The sequence below is a fragment of the Trichomycterus rosablanca genome, chromosome 19 (genome assembly GCF_030014385.1).
Source record: "Trichomycterus rosablanca isolate fTriRos1 chromosome 19, fTriRos1.hap1, whole genome shotgun sequence".
Classification (NCBI taxonomy): Eukaryota; Metazoa; Chordata; class Actinopteri; order Siluriformes; family Trichomycteridae; genus Trichomycterus; species Trichomycterus rosablanca.
The window spans coordinates 12,747,534-12,771,262 of NC_086006.1; the positions used below are offsets into that span (position 1 = coordinate 12,747,534).

The 23,729-nt window shown below is 37.6% G+C and overlaps 1 protein-coding gene across 1 annotated transcript in view; it reads right to left on the bottom strand.

The window, feature by feature from the left end:
* Positions 1-23,087, bottom strand: part of zbtb46 (zinc finger and BTB domain containing 46) — a 78,241-nt gene extending 55,154 nt beyond the window's left edge. The window contains exon 1 of the mRNA XM_063015225.1: positions 23,015-23,087. The gene's annotated coding sequence lies outside the window, so the exon portion shown is untranslated. The remainder of the gene's footprint in view (positions 1-23,014) is intronic.
* Between the last annotated feature and the right edge of the window lie 642 nt (positions 23,088-23,729).

Genomic DNA, 23,729 nt, shown 5'->3' on the forward strand with positions numbered 1-23,729 from the left:
CTTATAAGATGATTTTTGTTCTCTAGTAAAATTATGTTTGACATTTGTACAGTAAGAAATACAGTCTTTACTTGTCATAAGTGCCACATTATTCGTTTATTTTAAGGCTTTGTTAAATATTTGCATTTGGTAAGACGCAGAGTGTGGGAATGACATTTGATATTAGATGGTAACGAAAGAATCTGGAGAGATTAAGTTAAGTATCTTATGTGAGAGCCATGTGGAAATTCTCCTGAGACTGGGGGAGAGGTTGATAATACTGGATCCAGCCATGCTACTGAGTAGGAGTCAAATTCCAACACGATCTCTACCTCCTCCTCCTCTTCTCTTTCTTTCTTCCTCCTACACTTTTTTTCCCTATGAGTTTATGCACACACATACAGTCATCATTTCAAGAACACCAAATGGTGTGACGATGACTCCCTGCAGCTCGGCTGCTGCTATTCACGAATCAACAAATCATCTTTAACACCTTCCTGGAGCTTGCACCCCTAGCAATGTCACAACAAACCCACCTTCTGGCAACACACATAGGCAAAGCAGTAGGTAAAAGGAAAATATATGCAGTATAACACAGCAATAGCAGTAACCCCCCCCCCACCCCCCCCCCCCCCCCCACACACCTAGGTTCAAACCCCATCTCTTACTACATAATTTCTCCCACATTCCAAGATATGACAGGTGAATTTGGCTACTCGTAATTTGGCACTTATTTTACCCTAGATGGACTGGAACCTTGCCCAGGATATGTTCACCATGTGTGGCACCAAACACTCAGTGACCCTTTTAGGATACAGCAGTAAGTAAAAATCAACATGTAAGAATAAATTACTTTACAAAAAAGCCAGCGTAATAGTATGAGTTACTACATCTTACAGATCAAAACAAAGTAAGCACCCACATAGACACACATTAACATACACACACACACACACACACACACACACACACACAAACATGTCATGGCATGAGGCAGCTGTCAGTGAACTAATTGTAATAATCAGAAAAACTGGCTCCAGTCAATTAGTCAGAAAGAAAGAAAAGGGAAAGAGTAACAGAGAGCAATGTACTTTACCAAAAGAAGAATTATGCTATTTATTATTATTTTAACCTTAGACTCCTTGCCTTTTTCTCATTTTGTGTGAAGAACATATAAAATAACACATTTTTTGCATCTACACACAATCGCCAATGATTACGAAGTGAAAAAATATGCAATTTTATTTTACTGACAAAAATGGTTTATTTAGTGCTCATTTGTGTTCTTCGACTGTTGTTTACTAAAACTTGAGAAATGAAATGTTTACTATGGAAGCACTTCTGTAAGTCGCTCTGGATAAGAGCGTCGGCTAAATGCAGAAAATGTAAATGTAAATGTAAAATTTAGGGGTTACATATCTGTACACACCCTTAACCTAATACTTGGTTGATGCACCTTTGGCAGCAATTACAGCTTCAAGTTGTCTTGGGAAAGAAGCTAAGAGCTTGGCACACTTGTTTCTGGACATTTTTGCCCATTCCTCTTGGCATAACCTTTCAGCTCAGTCAGGTTGGATGGGGAGCGTCGGTATACAGCCATTTTTAGTTCTTTCCACAGTTGTTCAAAATGATACAGGTCTGGGCTCTGACTGGGCCACTCAAAGACATTCACAGACTTGCTTTGGGTCATTGTCATGTTGGAAGGTAAACCTTGAGGTCCGGAGTGCTCTGGAGCAGGTTTTCTTCAAGGATCTCGGTGTACTTAGCTGCATTCATGTTTCCCTCTATCAGGACTAGTCGCCCCGGTCCTGCTGCTGAAAAACATCCCCACACAATGATGCTGCCACCACCATGCTTCACTGTAGGGATGGCATTAGCCAGGTGATGAGCGGTGCCTGGTTTCCTCCAGACATGATGCTTGGTATTCAAGTCAAATTTTGGTTTCATCAGACCAGACCTCTAGGTTCCTTTAGGCAAACTCTAAGCGGGCTATCATGTGCCGTCTGGCCACTCTACCAATCTAAAGGCGTTATTCATGGAGTGCTGACTGGATAGTTAATCTTCTGATAGGTTTTCCGATCTCCACAAGGATACGCTGGAGCTCTGTCAGAGTGACTCTCGGGTTCCTGCTCACCTCCTTCCCCGATCGCTCAGTTTGGCCGGGCGGCCAGGTCTAGGAAGATTTTACGAATGATGGTGGCCACTGTGCTCCTTGGGACCTGTAAAGCTGCAGCAATTTTTCTGTACCCTTCTCCAGATCTATGCCTTGACACAATCCTGTTTCTGAGGTCTGCAGATAATTCCTTTGACCCCATGGCTTGGAGTTTGCTCTGATATGCACTGTCAACTGTGGGACCTTATATAGACAGGTGTTGGCAATCCCCAATCATGTCCAATCAATTGAATTTACCACAGGTGGACTCCAATTAAATTGTAGAAACATCTTGAGCAGTATCAGTGAAAACAAAATGCACCTTAGCTCACTTATGGGTGTCATATCAAAGGGTGTGCACACTTGTGTACATATGATATTTTACATTTTGATTTTTAATAAATTAGCACAAATGTCTTAAAACCTGCTTTCACTTTGTCATTTTGGGCTATTATGTGTAGAATTCTTTGACAAAAAATGAACTCAATCTATTATAGAATTAGTCTGTAATGTAATAAAACGTGGAAAGGGGTGTGCAGACTTTCCGGCTGGACCGTACTGATACAGAGACAGACAGAGAGAGAAACAGACAGACAGACAAAGACACAGACAGAGAGATAGACAGACACAGCATACATGCATCAAATGAATGTATGCAACACACACACACACACACAGCTGACCCTTGTATAGCTGTGTTGTATAGGCTAGCATGAATAGACTGTGTTCAATGGGACTGATGTGTAGACTGATACAGATACTGTATCTGTTCAGGCTGGTGTTTCTTAGACTGACAATTGTTTTAAATTTCTTAAGGTTGTTACATTTCGACTTGTTCAAAGTAAACATGTTTTTTAGCCATATTTTGATATTGATTTTTCCTTTTTTATATTTTATCACATCAAACGGATGGCACTGTTATTTATAAATATGATCCAACATAGATAAATAGTAAATGTTAACCAAATATGCTGTTTTTTTTGCTTTTAAAGTAAACATCTGATATTTTGAATGTTAAATAAGTTATGGCTGTATTGATTTAAAAACACAATAATGCGGTGGGTCCACCAGACCCACAAACATTGGCTGAGTAACAAAACTATGAACACCACACAAGGGTTCATCATGCACAGACGAAAAACACGAAGATGAAATAAATAATGTATCTGCAGTATGTTTGTATTTTCAACCAACAGAAAAAGAGAATTTTAACATGCTTGGTTTTACAACTTTGTAAAGGGGAAAAATCAACAAATGAACTGACTCAGAGTGCTAGCAAGAAAACATGAAATGCCAGCTATACATTCCACCAATGTGCCATGACACAATGGCAGACCAGTGCTTCTCACTCTCACCCTTTTCTGTGAAATATGAGAGGAGCAAGCAGGTCAATAATTAGTTTGATTTGAATGATTGTCTTTTTATGGTTACTTAGGTATTAAGAGTATTTTCTTCAATGAAATAAGGTAAACACAACAAAAAATACAAATCTAAATCAAGTCACGAGTCTTCAGGATAAAATCTAAGTCTCTAGTCAATATACATATGGTAAATGTAGCATAAACAACTAATATATAAGTTTAGATGAAAACATAAAAGATTACCTTTCTGTGCAACATTTAGTCCTTTTTTGCTTTAAATCCTACACATTTCCTTACAATTTTTGCACAAATAATATGACAATTTCTGTTTGCAATATAATACTTGCTTTGTAAAGTAAAATAAAAAATTGTTGATTAAATTTATATAACTTGCCTGATTAACAGTAGGTGTGTCTGAATTATTTGAACATGTAGTTAAAAATGTTAGAGTATAGTAACTGTGTCAAGCCAGGGTAGGCTTAGGGTAACGAACTATACTTTATATAGCAAAAATGTCGGCTAAGCGCCTAGCGTGAACTAAATAAAACCTGTCCGGGTTTTTTATGTATCTTCAGAAACTTTATGAAGTTTAATGTGTTTGATCAAGTGTCTTTGTTTCCCCACATTCTTTGCACATTGCCAATCTTCTATAATATTGCTGGATTTTAATCTCCCTTTAGCTGAAGGCTACCTCCAGCCAAAGCCATGCTACAGTGCTTTACACTTTATGCCGCTCATCGATATCACACTCATGCCAGCCAGATGTTTTGATGTGTCACAGGAGAAGGGGACGAATATACTGATTCAGATCTTTTTTGGAAGAAATATAAATCATGTGCTCTGGGACAAAGATAAAAATTACCCTCCAGACTGTTATCAGTCCAGAAACCAGGTTCTGTCAATTCTGTAATTGCAGCATTACTGTAAAAAAAAACAAAAAACATTTACATTTTACAGCAACATATGCTGCCTTTAAGACATCTTTTCCAGGGATGGCCATTCATTTTTCAATAATACAAAAAAAACAAAAAAAAAGGCATGGCTGCAAAAAAAGAGGATATGGCAGACACTTTCATTTAAAGCCACTTACAGCTGTGACCAAACAACATGCAAGCATTGAGGCCTAACAGTCTCATGGCCACTTGAATGATCTTTGAGTGAAATAAGAAAAGTAGTGGGGAAAGGACACAGCTTTGAGGGAACTTGTGCTGATTATTAGTGGGTCAAAGATGTGTTTTTCCAGCTTCACATCCCGCTTCCTGTTAGAAAGGAAGTCAAAGATTTACCTGCAGGTGGAATTAGGCATGGAGCGGGAGAGTAGGCATGCAGCGGAGAAAGTTTCATGCAGCAGAGCCGGGGTGATTGTATTGAGTGCAGAGCTTAAGTTCACAAAAGGTATTCTGGCATAGGTACTAGCCGAGTCCTCATGATGGAGAATGAAGTGGAAAGCTACAGGGGTTGGACAAAATAACTGAAACACCTGGTTTTAGACCACAATAATTTATTAGTATGGTGTAGGGCCTCCTTTTGCGGCCAATACAGCGTCAATTCGTCTTGGAAATGACATATACAAGTCCTGCACAGTGGTCAGAGGGATTTTAAGCCATTCTTCTTGCAGGATAGTGGCCAGGTCACTACGTGATGCTGGTGGAGGAAAACGTTTCCTGACTCGCTTCTCCAAAACACCCCAAAGTGGCTCAATAATATTTAGATCTGGTGACTGTGCAGGCCATGGGAGATGTTCAACTTCACTTTCATGTTCATCAAACCAATCTTTCACCAGTCTTGCTGTGTGTATTGGTGCATTGTCATCCTGATACACGGCACCACCATTGGATGCACATGGTCCTCCAGAATGGTTCGGTAGTCCTTGGCAGTGACGCGCCCATCTAGCACAAGTATTGGGCCAAGGGAATGCCATGATATGGCAGCCCAAACCATCACTGATCCACCCCCATGCTTCACTCTGGGCATGCAACAGTCTGGGTGGTACGCTTCTTTGGGGCTTCTCCACACCGTAACTCTCCCGGATGTGGGGAAAACAGTAAAGGTGGACTCATCAGAGAACAATACATGTTTCACATTGTCCACAGCCCAAGATTTGCGCTCCTTGCACCATTGAAACCGACGTTTGGCATCGGCACGAGTGACCAAAGGTTTGGCTATAGCAGCCCGGCCGTGTATATTGACCCTGTGGAGCTCCCGACGGACAGTTCTGGTGGAAACAGGAGAGTTGAGGTGCACATTTAATTCTGCCGTGATTTGGGCAGCCGTGGTTTTATGTTTTTTGGATACAATCCGGGTTAGCACCCGAACATCCCTTTCAGACAGCTTCCTCTTGCGTCCACAGTTAATCCTGTTGGATGTGGTTTGTCCTTCTTGGTGGTATGCTGACATTACCCTGGATACCGTGGCTCTTGATACATCACAAAGACTTGCTGTCTTGGTCACAGATGCGCCAGCAAGACGTGCACCAACAATTTGTCCTCTTTTGAACTCTGGTATGTCACCCATAATGTTGTGTGCATTGCAATATTTTGAGCAAAACTGTGCTCTTACCCTGCTAATTGAACCTTCACACTCTGCTCTTACTGGTGCAATGTGCAATTAATGAAGATTGGCCACCAGACTGGTCCAATTTAGCCATGAAACCTCCCACACTAAAATGACAGGTGTTTCAGTTATTTTGTCCAACCCCTGTATGTTTACTGCATCATCCAAAGACCTGTTGTCACTGTTGGTAAACTGTTATGGATTGGAGGTGGGACAGAACAAAGAGCTCATGACTTCATGATCACAGAGGTCAAGGCACCAGGTCTGTAGTTGTTGAGATCAGTGGGCCTTGTTTTTTAGGATGATGATGGAGAATTTAAAGCAGGCTGGTACATGACATGTTTCCAGTGAGATGTTAAAAATGCCTGTGAACACTGGAGACAGCTGGAGGGATGGAGGAAGAGACGAAGTTTGGTCCTGCTCCTTTACTGGGCTTCTGTCTCCTAAAAAGGTTGTTAACATCCCTCTCAAGCATGGCAAGTGGTGTTGTTGTGGTTTGGAAAAATGAAAGGGGCTCCAAGGTAAAGCTGGAAATAAAGGTTGGAGTTAGGGGGAATGTGTGTCAAGACTACATCTAATCACAGTAATTAAATAGTTGGATTTATACAACGACGCAGTATGAGTTCTAAATTGCTATTGAGAATGTAGGTAATCTAAAAGCTTTACTACATGTAGAGATGTGATACTATTGAAGTGCATGAATAAAAAAAATCAGGAAACATTTAAATATTCAAACAAATTCATCAGTGTTGCTTTATTCAGTCCATAATTATTTTAAGATTAATTTTTCTTACTTTGATTTAAAAGCATTTAAAACAATTAGACAGTATTAACTACCACAGGAGTGGAGGCTGTTAGAGCCACAAAGAAGAGGCCAACCCCATATTAATGCTTGTGGCTTTGGGATGGGGTGTCCAAAAATCTTATGGTCAAATGTCCACATATTTCTGGCCATATACTGTACTAATCATAAAAAACAGCTGTACTACAGGTAGTCAAAATACATAATATCCTCAAATTGCTTATAGGGTTTAAGGTTTAAAAGTCTCAATACTGGCTGGGTAGTCTTGTGTTGTCATAATTGAAGCTGAACATGGTAAATAGCTCAACTGTAAGCAATGCTGTAATTCTTTGAATTAATGGTGCAACTGTCTAAGGCACTACTAATCTGGTGATAACAGAATTTTATAAAAAATGATAAACACAAGCAAAAAAAACAAAAAAACATTACACTACCCACCATAAAAGCCTAATTTTAGTCAGACATTTCCACACTGCAAAGCAGCAGAATAGTGTCCAGCCAACATTCTCATTTAAGATGCTTAAATGTTAAAAAGAAAGTGACGCAAAGCAAAAGAAAGAACAAGTCTAAGGCACATCTTTTTTAATTTCTGAGAACACCCATGTAAGCAGGAACTGCAACCACGGAAGGAGGATAAAAGTGCTGTTTGGTTTCTTAAGCCCCCTCCTGCAATATCCTGACCTTTAGATAACAGCTGAATTTTTAATCTTTACCCACATAACATCTACTGACTAAACACAAAGACAAGAATCATGGCACTTTATAGGCTAGGCAGGTCAGAGCATCACTTCGACAAAGGGGGCATCCCAATGGGATCAATGTGTGTAATCTGGAGTCAGAGAGAGATTGGTACTCTTTTTTTGTCTCAGAAAAATTGAGAAAGGGAGATAAGAGGCCACAGGGGGAGTCTGTCCCACTTTTTACACCACCTTGGTGGGATAACAGAAAAGGGCCTGAGAGAGGAGGGGGATACATGGTTGGATGTGACATTTCAAAGGCACAAGACTTAGACCACAGAAAATTGCAGACATATTGGCTAATGCACTACAAAACATTTTTAATGTATATATTTAAAATAAACAGTCTACTAAAAAAATCTAAAAAAAGAATTGTTGTACAACATATACAAGACAATTAATTTCTAACTCTGCACAATTGTAGCCACTCGTACATATGCATACACACTGCAAATGCAACTATTTAATCTGATGAATATTTCATGTCCTGATGGCTCTTTAAAAACAAAAATAATTAATGAAAAGTTGATCTGGCATATGTAAAATCATCTCAATTAGGAGCATGCAAGCAAACTTCACATGCTAAAAGCTGTTGCAGCACAGTAATAGTACTGAGGGGAATGTTAAGAGGGAAAGTGTGTAATGTTAAGAGGGGAAAACTGAATGTTAAACAGGCCTTGTTAACAGCACTTTAGCACTTACAACTGAACTACACGTCTGGATTTCAAACCCTTGAGAATGGACTAATGCGGATAAGAACATTATACAAAGCATTTAGAAAAACAAACCTCTACCACAGTTAATTAACCACAGACAATACCAGCTCAAAATATGTGAGGCCAATGCATGTGAAAGATGCTCATGTTCAGTATGTTGACCTTGGAGAATTTCATTTATATGTTATGATAGGTAATGATTTGTTTAAAACAATGTAAATGCATAGATAATTAGTTTTAAGTAATATGTAGGCATTTTATCTACAGAGCTGTAAAAAGTATTTGCTTTCCTTCTAATTACATCTATATTCGCATATTTGTCATATTTTAACTCTATTAGATACTGTATATAAGCTCATGTACACTTTTAAGTTATTATTTCATTTATTTAAGATCAACTAGCTCACTGTAAACCCCAAATCAGAAAAGGTTGGTACAGTAAGGAAAACGCAAATAAAAAATTCAGTGTGTCTAACATTTACTTTCACTTTTATTTTATTGCAGACAGATATTCCATGCCTGTCTGGTCAGCTTAATTTCATTTGTTAATACACATCCACTCCTGCATTTTCAGGCCTGCAACACATTCTTAACAACACTTCCTGGAAACAGGTCTTAAGGTGTGCAACAGTACAGGGTTGTCATTGTCGCATTTCCCCTATCAAAATTTTGCTTGCATTCTGTACTGGGAACATGTCAGGACTCTAGGCAGGTCAGTCCAATACCTGTACCCTCTTCTTTCATGGCCATGCCTTTGTAATGTGTGCAGTATGCAGATTTGCTTGTTTTTCTTGTTGAAAAAAGTATGGGCTTCCTTTAAAAATGTTGTACTTTTTGTCTAATTTTTTGTTAGCATTTTCCATACTGTCTCAACTTTTTTCTGATTTGGGGTTGTAAAAATTTTTATTAACACCTTAATTTCGCAATCAAACAATAATCTACATTTTATTTCATTAAAACTCTTCCAACAATGTAAACAAAGCTCAACAGTGTAATTAAGCAGCACAAAATGACATATTTTTTGACATATAATAACATATAATTACCCTATTACTAAGACTCTGGTTCTAAAGTGAGATTTTTATCAAGAATCAGTCATGTACGTTTTAGTATCAGTCATGCATTTATACTGGCTTATTACAAGTATGATGCTCCAGTTTCAGCCATTGCAAATCTGGCATAATGCAAAGTATCTTTTCCCTCTAACAACATTGGCTGACTTTTTAATTACAAAACCAATATATCAGTGGTATTTCCAAACTTAGATGACTAGGTCATGCTTAGCAAATCTAACAGGGTAGTATAAGTGATTATCACAATTTAAAAAAAAGGTTATGATAAAACTGATATTTGTTCAAAACAATCATTTCTGATATTTATCAGCACAAAATTTTGAATAAATAAAATTGTGGGATTGTAAATGTTTACGACTCTTCATGGTTGGTTCTAAAAAAATTAAAAACATAAACTGCTGCCTATAGTGTACATTAACCTTGTGTAAATACTTGTTACTTAGAAATAGCCAAAAAATGTTCTGCAAAACACATATGATTGTTATATGACACTTCAATATATCAAACAGGCCAATCAAGTATATTCACCATAATTCGCCTTTGGATTAAACCGACAAATATAGTAAAAGTCTGTTCGTATACATCCTGTTCATGAAAATTTTATAAAAACTGATTAAGCAAGATACTGAAAATCATAGATTGTGTATATATGTTTTTCTTTGTTAAATAAAAAATACAAAGGCACAATACCAGGTACCTGGCCATTGCTTCGACATTGCTACAAGTCTGGATTCTGTTTTTGGATTGTTTGATTGGACTTGTCAAAACTGAAATAAAAACCTGCACTTGCATCCTAACACGTGGCTCACCCAGAACGCTACTCCAGTAAGGCTTCTGAATGTCAAAACTTTCTCTTTCAATGCGAGCTTTACTTCTCGGGCAGGAGGGACTTTCTGACCAAGGTAAGTTTACGCAAATGGGTGACCACTGGAATCAGCGAGGTGAGATTCTCTCTAATAATAACTGAACATTTTTGACATGTTTTTGTTTATGCCATAGAGGGTAAAGAGACATGAGAGCTTTTATTCTGTCTAAAACAGGGAGAACTACATACAGCAGAATATGCCCTAGAGTTTCATACATGGCAGCAAGCAGCAGATGGAACGGGCCGGGGCTGAAAGTGGCATTCAGTAAGGGTCTAAATGTGGACATCCCTACAGAACTTGCATGTCACAACATGTCGCAGGGGTACATCTGCCCATTCACATCTGCCTCAGCAGAATTTTTACCTCGACACTGCACAGATTATCGTGGGTTAAACAAAGTTACAGTAAATACCCTATACACTGCCACTAAAAAAACATGAGAAGCCAATTTTTTCACAAAAACTAGTGCAAATACACCTGAAAGATAATCGAAATATTGCTTTTAGCACTACCTCCAGGCATTATGAATATCTGGTGATGCCCTAGCACTAAGTGTATTTCAGTGTCGATGACGATGACGACGATAATGAATGATGATTAATGCTGTGCGAGATTTTGGGGAGGTTCGTCATTGCGTATATTGATGATATTCTAATATACTCTCAACAAGAGAACAACGTACTGGGCATGTCAGGCAGGTACTATAAAGACTTCTTAAAAATCACCTGCATGTAAAAGAAAATAAATGTAAGTTTAGGGTTTCCACTATTTCTTTTTTGGGTTACATCATCGCCCTGGAGGGGTTGTCAACGGACTGAGAAAAAGTTTGTGTAGTCACAACATGGCAGGTGCTCCAAAACTCCAACATTTTTCAGGATTTGCACATTTTTATTTGGGATTTGCACTATTCATTAGATTTTTCAGCACAATAGCCAATGTACTTACCTTGCTATTAAATAAAGGCCAAATAAAACTAACATGGAACCTAGCATGTAATTACGATATGGTTTAAAAGAGCTGACCACTTTTATGATTTTTCTGACCACAAAAATCTTATACCTCATACTTGAAAGCTGACAGGAGCTTGAACATTTTAACTTCATGATTGCTTATCATCCAGACTCTAATTACACTAAAACCAATGCAGTCATCCTATCCAGTGTCCTAAACAAACGCCTGATACAATCCTGTTTTCTTCAGGACAGCAACAGAAATCGCCCGGGTCCCAGACGCTGAAATCCCTTCAGCCTGCCACACCAATCTCACATTTTTCCTGATCCACCTAAAAGGAATATTGACAACAGGAATTACACTGTTCCCACATTGAGGCACCCAGGCACACATTGGAGTGTCTGAAGCACAAGTACTGGTGACCAGAGATCCAAGCCAATGTTCACTGCTATAACATCCTGCACCACAAGTGCCCAGGTAAACGTTCCATACACCCTGTCATCTTGAAAACTCCTTCCACTGCCTATTCCACAGCAGCCCTTGATTTCAGCACAGATCTTTCCAAGTCTAGAGGTAATACAGTTGTAATGGTCATTGATGACAGGTTCTCAAAATTTGTGCATCTGATTTCCCTTTACAGACTCCCTTCTGCATTTCAGACAGCTGAACTTATAGTCATGGGAGCTGATAACCTAGGACACATTGAAAAAATGTGAGGTTAGTAGACGAGTGGAATAAAGAATATGTGTGTATTCTGCCCATGGAATGAAATTCAAGATATCTCTTGATTCACTTTCTCCACCTGCTCTGAGGGTGGTACCCTGACATTAGACAGATATTTTGGACTTTAGATATTTTGAACTAGCTGAAAACATTGTTAGCGACCGGGGTCTGCAATAAACATCATGAGTGTGGAGTAGCTTCATAAAGAAGCTGGGGATCCAAGTCAGTCTAACAACAGGGCACCACCCTCAGAGCAATGAACAGATGGAGAGAGTTAATCAAGAAGTTGGAAAATGTCTATGTCTCTTCTGCTCTCTAAACCAGACTGAGTAGAATCATTTCATTCCATGGGCAGAATACAAACAAATTCTATTACTCCACTCCTCTACTAACCTCACGCCTTTCCAATGTGTCCTAGGTTATCAACCCCATTATATCCTTGGGATGCCACCCCCACAGAAGCTTCAGTAGTGGATGAGTGGTTTAACAGAAGCAAACATCTTACATCCCTGGATGTAAGAACTAAACGCTTGCTATCTTGGTTCACAATTCATAAGAAAATTAAAAGGGTAACATTAGAATTATCACACCACAGCTGACTGTCACCCACATATCATGTCTCATTGCTAAAGCCTCTCATTTCAGGACTCTTGGCCAGTGATTCCACAGCCACGGGTCCCCCAAAGATCAGGGAGATTGTTGGACAGCCCGTGTACAAAGCCCTGTTAAACTTCCACCACCAGAGAGGTACGGTTGAGTACATTGTGGAGTAGGAGGGCTTGGCTTAGGGGTTCCCGCTCGGGATGTGCTCAACCCCCTTCTCTGTCGGGAGTTTCACACTAGCCACACTAGTTTCCACTCTTTCTCAGTCCCCCAGGTTATAGCCTTGGTTTTCTGTTTGCCACCCATTTTTGTCTGTTAATTACCTTGATTATGTTTACCTTTTTTAGTTTGTTCCAGTCCTTGTGTTTTCCTATTTAAACGCTTTTATGTTTCAATTCAGGACAAAGTATCAGAGCGACTTTGAAGTCATAAGTAGTTTTAAATGAAGAAAACGTGTCAGAAAACATGTTAAAAGTGGATATTTAAATTAAAGATCAAAACATCTTATGCACAAAAGTGTATGGCTCTTTATTTAATACTTTGTAGAAATTACAGTTTTTAATTTTAATTAATTTTAGTAAATGTTTTTATTTTATTATGTTTTCACTGTAGACTGACAGGTAAAACATGCCTATTATATCAATTCAAAATAAAATCCACAACACAATAAAGTGTGCAAACATTAAATGGATCTGAATACTTTCTTAATCCACTGTATAACTTTAGAATTTGTAGAACAGTCAAAAGCACCTGTATTGTAACAGATAATGTTACAATAATTGAAATGTGCCATAATTGAAAACAAATTTAGCATTAACAAAAGGTTCAGTAATTTCTTTCTTTTTATATATACAGTATATTTTGTTTATGCATTTTCTCCCCTTTTTCTCCCGATTTTGTAGCGTGTCCAATTGCTCGATTGTGTCACGCTTCCTCTCCACTAATGCCGAACCCCGCTCTGATTTGAGGAGAACGAAGGTAACCCACGCCCCCTCCGACACGTGGGCAGCAGCCGTATGCATCTTGTCACCCACACTAGGCAAGTGCATATATGCGAATCAGCCCTGTGCACGGAGAGACACACCCCGATCCACACTCTTTCCCTGCCTCTGTGCAGGCGCCATTAATCAGCCAGCAGAGGTTGCAGTGCATCAGCCACGAGGAGTCCCTATCCGGCTTAACACCTGTATGCTGAAATTTATCTTTTTCGGGGAGAACTTGCTTTTACAATAACAAAGACCAGACACATTCGGTATGTGTTACAACATCAGGGGTTTGTTGTAAGAGAGTGCAGGTGCTAGACTGACCTGCCAGCAGTATACACCTATCTCCCAGTGAAAACATGAGCTGCAGTTTTGCTTGTGGTTATGTTTCTTTTAATGTTCTTTTTTAATGCCATGTTCGCTTTGTTACAATTATTAATCAATACAAAATAATTTTTTTTTTTATATTTAAATCAATGATGTTTTATATATTTCGGCAGGACTTGGTGGTTATCAATTAATTAATGATGATCAATTATGAGTTAAAAAAATTGCATCTCTATTAGATAATGTTGAAAATAAAATAAAAGGGGAAAATGTGTGACAGCGAAACCGTATTCCATAGCTGTTATTTCATAGTTTAATATATACTCAATTTATTGCCAATTTATTGCATATTTAAATTTATTGCATTATAATCTGGAACCAAAGAAATTAATTTGTGCCCTTGCAAACTAACTGAATTAATAGGAAAAGCACTGCTGAGGCTGATTTACTATTTTATGGTGTACTTTTTATTTTTTGTGCCATTTTTATTTATTTGCATATGAATGAAGAATAAAGGTGAATTATGTACATGCTGTGTAACATAGGGATACTAAACTGACATACAGTACAAGGTAAAAAAAAGAGAAGAAGAAAGAGGGATAACACTGCAAGCAGTCATGTCCTTATTTTCATCCTGTTGGCACAATATCTAATTTCTAAAGATTTCACCTGCATTTGCTCAAGCGCTTTAAGGAGAAAGTGGTGTGCCCCAAAACACATACTAAGCATTTAGTTTAGGAATATGATGAACAGCTGTCGCTCTATTGCTATACACACAGTTCAGCAATGCCTCCACACTTTAACAGCACCTGTTTATATTTTCCATAATGCAATTGTTTTTTTCAGGAGGATGGGCAGTGGTTACACATCTGCAACTGCAATTGATAAGGTATTACTAATACAATACAACAAAGCTTGTTAAATTTCTCATAAGGGATGTTAATAATTAACCTGTTAATTGATAACAGACAAAGGAGTCATTGTTCGATTAATGTTGTTGATTGAAACACAGCTGAAGCTTGATTTAAACTGAGAGAGGACATAATAACTGCATCTCCATTATTTCTGATTAGCATGGTTAGTATGTTTAGTTAGCACTTGTAATGAACCGTCTGCTACCAGCTACTGTAAATCTACATTCTGAAAGACAACTAGTTCTGCTCACTGTGTTTACATTCATATGTTATATCAATTTACCAAAATCTACAGCTAAAAACATCCACATTTCACATGTCATTAACTAACGTACATAAATTGAATGATAGAATAAATGGAAACTACAGCACACTACACCACAGAAAAGTGTGTTACACTAACTTAATTGCCATATGATTGCTAGGACCGCCTCATATTACATATTGCGTCTCATATTTCATAAGCTACACAAATGAAAAAATCATCAACTGAAATCGCAACACAAACCTTACATTTTGAAATTCACAGCAAATTGCATATTATAGTCCAAGAAATTAATTAAACAAATAAATAAAAAAACAGCTTGTGTCAATTGTTAAATTGCAAGTTGTAATTTGTGCAGCCTAGAGCTCAAGGTTTCACCATTTGTCAAAGACAAAACAGCACATACTTAACGATGAAAATAAGGTTTTCTTTCTGAGAAACATCCTTCATCTAAAGCCAAATTAACCTTAAACGTTTGTTGCCAAAAAGCTCTGTTTCGGCTCATTTAACCATTACAACCACTTTTAGTTAAAGTTTACTTAGCATTTACAAAACTGCAAGCACTTACATCTAAATAGACATGGAGGTAATGTCTTAAATGTAGATTTGGAGGCCTGGTGGATGACTTTTGGCCTTTGTGTTGGTAAACACTCCATTTTAAAAGTTTAAATTGTTACATTTTACAAAAACATGCTTTAGTTATATATTTCATAAGAAAGGAGTACCAATAGTTGCAATGTGTTCAAAATATATTTTAGCTTATTGCACTCAAAAATGTTTTAATCACCCCACAATAGGGGTGGGCGATATGGCCTTTAAATAATATCACGATATTTTTGGATATTTTTGCGATAACGATATTCACTCGCGATATATAAGAACACTTTTTTAAAAAGTTTATTTTAAAAACACTTTTGTTTTGCAGACACTCAGGAAATCGAAGGTACAAATGTTACTAAATGTACATTAAATTAAGCATCACTTCCAGTAGGGCTGTGCGCTATGGCTAAAAAACTTTATATCTCCATATGCTTTTGAGAAGTGGTGATATACGATATAATGTAAATTTAAAGTACAATGGCAGGTCACTTCTCGTATTTTACCTTATATTGTTTATAAGTTCTCTTAAAAACACAAAACATTGTACTTCTGATACATTCTGACTAATTACAGTGTTTATATTTTGTATTATTATAAGGCTGTATTTGTATTAATATTGACAACATTTATATTAAACAAACCAGCAGAATCTCACAATCACATTTATACTGTCCGTTTTACTTCAAATAAATGAGCATGAAAAAATCCCGAAAACGTTTAATATTTGATAATGCTTTGCTATCATTGCATAATAAAAGCGTGTCTGTCAATTATACAACAACCAATGAAGCTAAATTCGAAGTTCTGATTGGTTCATACATCTGAATCTCTGAATCGGAGTTGTCTGAAGAGAGTCGTTTCTGACTCATTGACTCAGACATTCAGTTTCCATGCTCATATGTGACGGAAAGCGTTCCGCTCAGCGCTTTTGGGTTTTAAACGTTCTCAGAAGGTAACCTGTGTGGTAACCTGTGTATTCTGTTCGTTCACTGACAATTTTTGTTCTCACATTATTCTCGGACTCACGCAGTGACCGACGCTCCTCATACTCACGCCGGTGTTTTTGCTTTAGGTGCTGAAATAAATGTGATGTTGCCACCATTTGTCGTCATCGTATTTTTGTACGTTTTGCAAATGACAGTCGTTTGTTTGGAGTCTGACCTTCTGTATCCGAAACACTTCCACACTAGTGATGTAGCTCCGCTTTTAGGGACTAGTTCATCCTCAGTGCTAACTCCGGTACTACGCTCTGCATTGGTCGCCATTATTTCACTGTTACGCGCTTGAGAGCGAGTGACGCGCGTTTGCTAACAATATCGCGATATGGCAAAAATAATTTCGAGTTTACAACTATACCGGTATTATCGTGAACGATAATATATCGCCCACCCCTACCCCACAACACACTCTCTCACACACACACACACACACATATGGGATTGTGTGTTTATAAGTCAGTACTGTAGCAAACATTCTAACCTGTAACAGCTTGGAAAAAGCAGCATTCATTCACACACTATCCACCCACTCATACACAGAGTTCAGCTGTGTGTCGTGCCAGCCTGCACCCTATTCTACTAAACCCCTCCACATGAAAGTAATACCAGCCTAACCACCTCATTCTCTCTATATTTTTCTGGTGATATTTTGAAAAAAAAAATATATAATACAATTAACCCTTTGATGCACAACCTGGTTCAAAAGTGACCCGACTGAGTTTTTATTTTCTATATCTTTGCAAAAAATTAATTTTGTCATTCAAGCTTTCATGAATTCCTCAATTAACTTGTTTTTGATCATCACAAATCCTTATTTAAGTTTTATATTTTTTGTTTTTTTAATAAAAATCATTTTTGTATCACTACCCTTCTAATGCACAACATGGGTCAAAAATGACCCTTATGTATTTACTATGGAATTTGACAGGAACTACTGACATTTGTAAGTCAGAAACATATTTACTGATCTTTTGAAAGACAACCAAAGATTAGGCTCTTGAATCTTGAATATGTCCAATACTATTAGCTTGCTAGCTGTTAACATATTCTAGTATGGAACATTAAATGGTGAAATGGTTTCAAAATATATACCATAAAGATACTCAGTAATACATAAAAAAACATGGGAAACGAATATGGGTCATTTTCCACCCATGTTGTGCATTAGAAGAGGTTTGCTTAGCTTGTGCATCAAAGGGTTAAGAAAACTCAAAGATTTACAGTATTAATGTAATAGGGTGGGTCGCGCCTCAGTAGTGAAAAGTGAAGTAAAGCCCTGCATCTGCAAGAATGAAAAAAGTATCCAAGTAACAAATGATAGACAAAAATATATGCAGCCTGCAATGGAGAAAGTGGAAAAAACAGGGGTAGCACAGAACTGAAAATTGGTGTCACAATATGCCAGACTGCTCCGGCTGTCTGCGACAACTCCCTCAACAGATCACAAGACCATCACAAAGCAAACACACACACTCACAACACTCACACAAATTCCCACCTATGGCAATTTTAGTAGATCCAGAGATCCAGTTAACCTGACTGTATGTCTTTGGACTTGTGGGAGGAAACCGACGCACCCAGTGAAAACACACACAGACTCGAGAAGAACATGCAAACACCACACAGAAGGGACCTAAATTTTCCCATAGGGAAGTAAAACCAGAATCTTCTCATTGTGAGGCACGAGATCACTGTGCCTTCCTAAACTAAATGTATACACAAATCTAAAAAACAAAACAGTATTTAAAAGATGTATTTTGTGTAGTTACCTAACAACAATTGGCCCTGTATAAAAAACTTTAATAAATCACATTTAATTGATAGTTGGCTCTTTTAAATTATACACCCCCAGGCTTGCTGACTGCCAGCCCTCCTGAATCTAAACATTATTTTTTAAAAACATTGCCCGCAATGTGAGGTAGACTAAGTAGTGGTTAATATTTCCAAATGTGGCTGGTCCACCAAACTTTTATCAAAAATGCATTATTGACTTATCCAGGATGTCAGAAAAGATTCTGTTGAAATTGCAGGCATTGCTCACACTTGGATAAGGTCAAGGTTTATGATTTCACCATTGATGGAATGTTAAAAGGCAAAACCTGTTGATAACGAAAAGGAACATAAATGCTTCAACTGAAAAAAAAAACATAGTCTTCTTGGAAATTTTTCAAAAAAGACAAGGGCACATGTGCGTTATGCAACATGACAACAATCCAAAGCAATGCAGCAAATTAAGCTTAAAATAGTTTAAAATAAACTACATTGTAGTACTGGAATGGACTAAGTCTCATGCAATCTCTCCTCAAACATGTTTGTATTATATCAAATACATTCATACACATATTTTCAATAATCTTTTATGATTTTAAACAAAAGCATAAAATAAACTCAGAAACTAATACATTGTGAAGAAAACTTTACCAGACAATTTTACCATCTGATGTAGTTAATAATTTAAAAAAACATTTGAATGACATTCTAACATGGTATAGCCAGTTCATTCATTCTGTTGTATAAACTTTCGTGTTCGGAACTGCTTTATATCTTATATTAATATACAATCCCGTTTTCGGAAAAGTTGGGACACTTTGTGACATCATTAAATGAATAATCTGTAATGGGTTGCTTACCTTGGTATGGTTTCTCTCACAGCAAGAAGCATAGATCAACCATTTTGCTCCAAAACAAACTACATTTCCCAAGAGCTGCAGCCCTAATCAGTGCTAAACCCTCAGCACCTGTATCCAGGATAACATAAGAAAACCCTGAACTCTCATTTGGGGCTAAGTCATTGCTCAGTCAGTAAGGCAGAAGGGTAAACCCAATGGACTACACTTTTTAAAATACCACAAAACATACAGATCGACTCAACATTCCATGTATCATGTTTCACACCAGTATTTTGCAGCTCCTTGAACTCCCCTTCCAACTCCATTCCTTCATGACTCTTCCCTAAGTCTTTTTTTCTATCTTTTTTCTAGTTTAGCACTGGGAGAGAAGCATTGGGACTTTGGCTGAGGGCTCAAAGGTCTCACACATTCAGTAGTAGTTTTTTGTACTTGCCCTACACTGACTTTCTCCAGATTCTCTTCTCTTTTTACAGCAGTATGTTAGATAGATGGTAGATGTAATCTTGCATTGAGAAATGTTATTTTAAAACTGATTGATGCTTCTGTCATGAAGTTTGGAAATGTTTTTATACTTTTGTCAGTTAAAAAATTCAACAAAATGAACAGATTACACATTCTTTTTATTGCATTCTTCTAAATGTCCCAACTTTTCTGAAAATGGGGTATATATTTTAAGTCTTTTACCATCCGCATAATGTTAAAATGTTCTGAGTAAGTCAACATTCTGAGTAATATCAGACAAAAAGAACCATCCAGACTGTTATTAATGTAAGGTGAAAAAGCCAACACCTGTACAACAAATCTCTTTTCTGAAAATAGGGTTTGTAAAAGAATTCAGGAAATCCATAAAAACTTCAGTCCATGTAGGTCAATGCCGTAAACTACTGTTGAATTGTGACATATAAGTCCTTGCATGAACCAAAAGTAAATCAAAATGTCTGCTGTGGTCCAATTAAATTAACAGTCCCTGTCTGGCTCATTCTGATTCACCCATTGGAAGTTGAGGAGAACAGGTATCAAGGATTGTCTCTGTAATAGCACCAAGATATAAATATTCCTATGCGAAAAAGACAGAAAAACTCATTACTAACTTAACATGAGACAAATATAATTACTTAAGTCACCATTGTAATCATGTGTATTTTTCTAAGATGTATTTATTAGTTTGTTATTACGTATTGTAGATATACTGTCTATCTGCTTGATATACTGTCTATCTGAACATCTTATGAGATACTACGCTTGCTGAAAAAAATCTGTTTGTTTATTTTGCTACCACTAGAGCCAAAATTTGACCTTATGCACCCTAAAAAGGAAATCTAAATAATTTCTTTAGATTAAAAATGGTTAACTGAGAATTTTTGTCTAATATTTAACAGTCTAATATAACCTTTACCACAATGTCAAATTTTATAGTGTGATGGGGAGTTTTGCAAATACTGTGCTCCAGTGTCTAAATAAGCATTTGTACTTGTGAGCACTGAACAAAACACCTCTTTTATTCAACCACAATAAGAATGAGACATAGTTGTGAAATAACTAAATATTATTTTTGATAGTTTTGCAGTAATAAGCTCAACCATCCCAGTATGTATGTTCAGTCTCAATGTGACAGATGGACATGTTGTATGTTTTACAATCACTAATAAAACAGACAACTGACAGGTGCCAAAGGCACGTACAAGCAAAGAGGAAACTATCAGCTGAATATTTGGCTGTCTGTGGAGGATTTTAAATTGGATACATTGATACTATGTTAGATTGTCTAGTGACATTTACATTGATATTCATTCCGCAATGGCCCCTTGTACAGGATATTTTCCAGTCTTATGCCCAGTGCTTCAGGATAGGTTTCAGGCCCACCAGAATTGCTAGAGTCATGAGGACAAGAATAAATAAATGAATAGTTATATCAATTTAGTAAATACGTAGTAGATACATAATCTACTACAGAGTTGATAAGAGATGAAGATACTATATGTGTCCAATCTTGCATCTTATTAACATTTATGATGTATTCTCTGATGATCATCATCCCCCTAAATAAACAACTTTACTTTGTTCAGCTTAAAAGTTACAAGTTTAATAATTTTAAATTAATAAGAATGTATCGTTTCTGTAAATATAAAAGCAATATTTTGTAAGTACAGTTATAAGCTTCTTTAGAATTTTTCCATTAAAAATATAATGTTTATTTATTAATCCCCTAATCCTGATCAGGGTTACAGCTGGTCCAGCACCACTTGGAAATGCAACCTTGTTGAGGGTTCCAATCCAACACAGGGCAAAACACACACACTTGAAATCCTCCCATCTGCCCTCCTTTACAGCATACCAGTTTTCCTGTGTCTCTGTGGATGCCCCTTTGGTTTCATTCTGGAGGTGTTAATAGGTGATTTTTTTTTTACTTTAAATTGTTATTGAGTACACATGTAATGCCGGTTCATTCTGTATTCCCTTATAAAAACCTTGGATATAACATGTTTTTTTTTCCAAAAAAAAAAGCTGTTACACAAGAATGAATGAATAAATTCAACTTCAGTACACCTGAACCCTATTAGAGGCTTTATGTAAGGTGGACCGAGACCTTCCTTTTCATTTTTACGCTTTACATATTCCTCCATATGTAAACAGGTCTTAGGATGCAAAATCATGACCCAACAACTACATCCAAAATCAGGCGCAGCCAGACTTTTGTTCAAGTGACAGCTAAAGCAAAAGCAGAACAAAAGCAAGTGCGGAACAAGTGGACCTTTCCCCTGATACAATCTCGAGCAAGCTTAGCGAGAAAATGGAGGAAGACGGAACTGACCAGCTTAAGTGGGCAGCGAGGGGATAACACATACGCACACACACACACACACACACAATAAGCCGAAGACAGCGCTGTTAACGCGCATAAACACACGATTCATTCCCACCCAGCGATGAGCGCGACACACTACATTTAAGTTGCGAGAAGTGTTATACAAAAGGGAGGAAGGGGGAAACAAAATATATAGGAGTTTTTAAAATCCCCTTGTCTTGTTTAGTGTACTGGGTAATTGATGTTGACGCAGATGAAATTCTCAGCAGGGTAAATTTCCCTTATTGTGGTCAAAGGAAAAGATTGTGGGGGTTTAATTTACCAACCGCGATCTTTTGATTTTATATCCTTCCAATTGCGGAAGCAGGGATAACCGACAAGCCCACACCGGAGCTCTGCAAGGCCAAAGAGTCACGCACGATAAGGTCGAAACTTGCAATGAAACACTGTTGAATATGTCAGGTAAACGTGAATAAATTACATTAGTAAATGCACCGCGACACCATTCGAAATTTGCTTTAGGCCTATTATATATAAGCAGTATGAGTTATTGCATCATGTCCAGTTATTACAGTGTTACACTGTTAAAAACCTATATCAGCATTCTTAGCTTACCTTTGCTAGGCTTCTATTGTCAGCGATGTCATATGTAAATCACCTGGCAGCGTGAAACAAGCTGCTAGGACAGAAGCTATAAGAACTTAGCAGTTTACTGTTTCGTGAAAAAGAAAAGAAAACAAACAAAAAAAACACAAAAATAAACTGTCAAAACTTACTAGTTCGTGACAATTTCAGCGTTCATTGGTAGACTACTTGAACTCACCTTGTTCGCGGAACACGTTAGCAGCCTGGCAATTGAAGTCTATACACTGAAGTATACAGGTGTGATATTTAGCAGTGTGTAGTCACTACTGACAGCGTTAACGGTGTTATGATGGCAAGAATAAAGAGTAAATGGATGGTTAAGACACATACCTGTTAACCCATGAGTTCTGGGTACAAGCGTTGGCGACGCGTCGGGTCTCAATATCCCAGCGTTAACAGCAAGCGAGCTTTCAAAATAATTTTAGAATTTTAGTTTCTCCCCCGGCAATTTTACGCCAGGCTGTGTAATTTTACTGTCTTCTCCCCTTCTATAGGTCTGCTTCTTTTTTCCTCCCTCAAACCTCAAACTCTCCCTCCCTTGCTCTTTTTCCGCGTCGCGTTATCTCTCTCTCTCTCTCTCTCTCTCTCTCTCTGTCTGTTTGAAGTAGGCAGGGCGAGTTTGCAAGCTCAGTTGGAGCAACGTAGAAAGGTGTATAAAAATGCCAAACCTTGGACAGCTCCACTTCTCTGATAACTATTATAACTGCTACTGCGGGATTTTCTTCTTCTTATTATTATTATTAATAGACTAATAATAATAATAATTGTTATTATTAGGGGTCCAAGCACAAAAAGTGCTGGAACCTTATTGTTTTTGTTAAATTTCTTTTTTCTTTCTTTCTTTTCTTCTTTTTTTTTTTCTTCTTCTTATAATTATTTTTACCACTAAAACGCAACACAGACCAAACCGTGTCATAGACATGACACTTGGACAACAGATAGTAGTCATTCCCTCCTCTCAGGTGCTCGAGCTCATCTCGATTGGCCTGATGGTGGCGCTATAGCGTAGCATCCAACTTTGAGGTCCATATTTCCTACCCTGTAT